Source organism: Cricetulus griseus, chromosome 9 (assembly GCF_003668045.3).
Source record: "Cricetulus griseus strain 17A/GY chromosome 9, alternate assembly CriGri-PICRH-1.0, whole genome shotgun sequence".
Taxonomy (NCBI): Eukaryota; Metazoa; Chordata; class Mammalia; order Rodentia; family Cricetidae; genus Cricetulus; species Cricetulus griseus.
Window position 1 is genome coordinate 13,828,477 of NC_048602.1, and position 2,579 is coordinate 13,831,055.

At 40.0% G+C, this 2,579-nt stretch overlaps 1 pseudogene; it reads right to left on the reverse strand.

Moving 5' to 3' along the window:
• Nucleotides 1-1,400: 1,400 nt before the first annotated feature.
• On the reverse strand, nucleotides 1,401-2,081 carry LOC113839015 (annotated as a pseudogene).
• Nucleotides 2,082-2,579: the final 498 nt, after the last annotated feature.

The following is a 2,579-nucleotide window of genomic DNA, read 5'->3' on the forward strand; positions in this document are numbered from 1 at the left end:
AAATAAAAACCAAACAAAAGCCTGATTTGTCTGCACTGATACTCATTATATTTGATGATAATCTGGGTTGTAATAAAATAAAGCAATGTTGGTCAGAAGAATGATTCCAATGAATATATTTGTTTTCATGAATATAATAAACCTACTACTAGCTTGGTGTGTTGGCTCAGGCCATTAATGCCAGCACTTGGGTTGCAGAGGCACAGGAATCTTAGTGAGTTCAAGGCCAGTCTGGTTTACATGGAGAGTTCCAGTATAGGCAAAGTGTTACAAAGCAGAAACCATGTCTGGAGAAACAAAACAAAACAAAACAAAACAAAACAAAAAAAAAAACAATGAAAATAAAACATACCTACCTGTATCCCAGTATTTACTTCCTTTCTGAGAATTGCATGGGTGACAATTCGGGGTAGCCCTGGAATGGTTGCAAAAAGCCAGTGAGTTTTAATCCCTTACACACAACTTAAATTCCAACACTAGGTAAACACAGGCTGGTGGATCTCTTATTTGAGGCCAGCCTGAGCCACAGAGACACAAATTCCCTCAAAACAACAGTAATTAGGAAGGGAAACAAAAGGAATGTTTTGAAGTAGTATGGTAGCCTTACAATCCCAGAAGTAACAAGCAGAAGCACAGGATTTGAGTGTAAGTTCATCCACAATTAGCTAGTTTGAGAAAAGACTTGGCTACAGGAAGACAAGTTGCAACAACAAAAACAATGATAAAAACAAATAAGCAAAGTGAAATAAAAATAAAGAAGGACAAAGAAGAGAAAATCAAACCACCCTTTCCTTTTGGCCACACAGCTTTAATTCCTACGCAGATCACGGTCTTCACATTATGTCTATAAAACTCATGTTTTCACAAAAGAAAATACATGCCACACTGTCTGCCAACAGAGATGGCCTGCTTCAGCCTCTGCCTTTTCTATTTTATACATCAGACACCTCCTGGGTGCCTGCTCTCCTCTGTCTTATTCTAGTGCTAATGGATTACAACATGGAAGAAAACTGATTTGACCTCTCTTAGCAGCTATCAATCATAAGTACCTCCTTGATAAAAGGTGGAAATTTACCAATTTTGATCAAAAGTACATTGAATAAGCAAGGAAGAAGGCATGAACACACGGAAGTAGGAAAGAGTGAGGAAATTAAGAAAAGATAATATTTTACTGTTGTAAGGAATTAATGATTACATGTGGGATCTTATCTAATTAATTAGATTTTCACAGGAAGGAATGAATTCCATTCTCCCATTAGTCATATAGGCTCTGCAGTTCTTCCTAAAAGTATACTCAAGTCTCATTTCTAATCATAGAAATTAAGTCAAATCACCCTACCTAGCTATGTCCCAGGTTTTTAATTGTTCACATCATTGTTTTCTCTGATTTTACCTTTTCTTCAGCCAGTTAATCTCTCTAGCTCAAGATCATGATGGAAGGTATAACTCCAATATGGAAGGTGATTTTTGAGGACAGGTCTGTCCTTCTTCTGGCACTGAGAGCCACAGAATGTAGCCACCCAGCCAAGCCCATAGATGTGGGATTCCTGAGTCTGCTTCTCACTCACTGTACAAGGAGGGTATTGATAATCATTGTAGGCATAGGAATTTTCTTCATCTTTCAACACATCTCCATTTGGATATACTACAGGACAGGGAATTGTTCTTCATAGGGTTTGGGGGAAAGAAGCTGGATAGCTAGCAAGTCAGTATAAATTATGCTCCATTTGTTTGCTGGATGAATCTTCAGTGTTGTGTCACCAGCCCTATAATACCAATTGCAGGTTGTCCAGGCTACTACTGTCCACAGTCACTTCATTGAGATGTACCACATGAAACCGGGGAAACCCCCACCTTGTGGTTCCCACAGCAGCTTATTCAGAAGCCTGGCAGAACCCTTCCCAGGTTTTTTAATGAAGGCATATGCTAATATTTTACCATCATTTCCATCAGATTACTTCCATTCCACCTTCAAAGGAGTAGCTCTCCAACACTGGTATGTCTTGCTTATCTATCAGACTGTATTTGGTCTTCCTGACCACCTGGCAAAAATACATGAAGCCCCATTTAAAGTGGGACATGGCCATCCGGGCACTCTTGCTAGGTGGATCTGCTCCCTCCAGAGGCAAAAGATTTAGGAAGGAATAAATGGATGACTCTGAAATGAGGCCAGCTACCTGGGAAAAGATGAAAGCAGCCAAGATTCTTGGAAAAGCTTTAGACCCACTGAGGCTCTTGGAAGGAAAAATCTCACCCTGTTGAGGTGCCTGCAGGCTGTGCAGTGTGCTCAAGATTTCCCTGTTTTGTGAGCTATCACCTGTGCTTGGGTGAACTTCCGTGATGCAGCTGTCTTTTGTTAATTATGACTCCTTTAAGTAACCCCTCATCCATGTCCCTGTATGTAGCTCCAGTGAAACTCATCATTTCACAAATTGGACTTTAGTGCCATCTGAGTTTCAGTCTGTTATGGGTTCCATGTCTTGGGTGAGCTGACATGTGTTGCATGTCCTCAGGACAACAAGGCTCATTTGTTTTCATTTTATTATGAATAGGGTGGTAATAAACATAGTTGAACAACT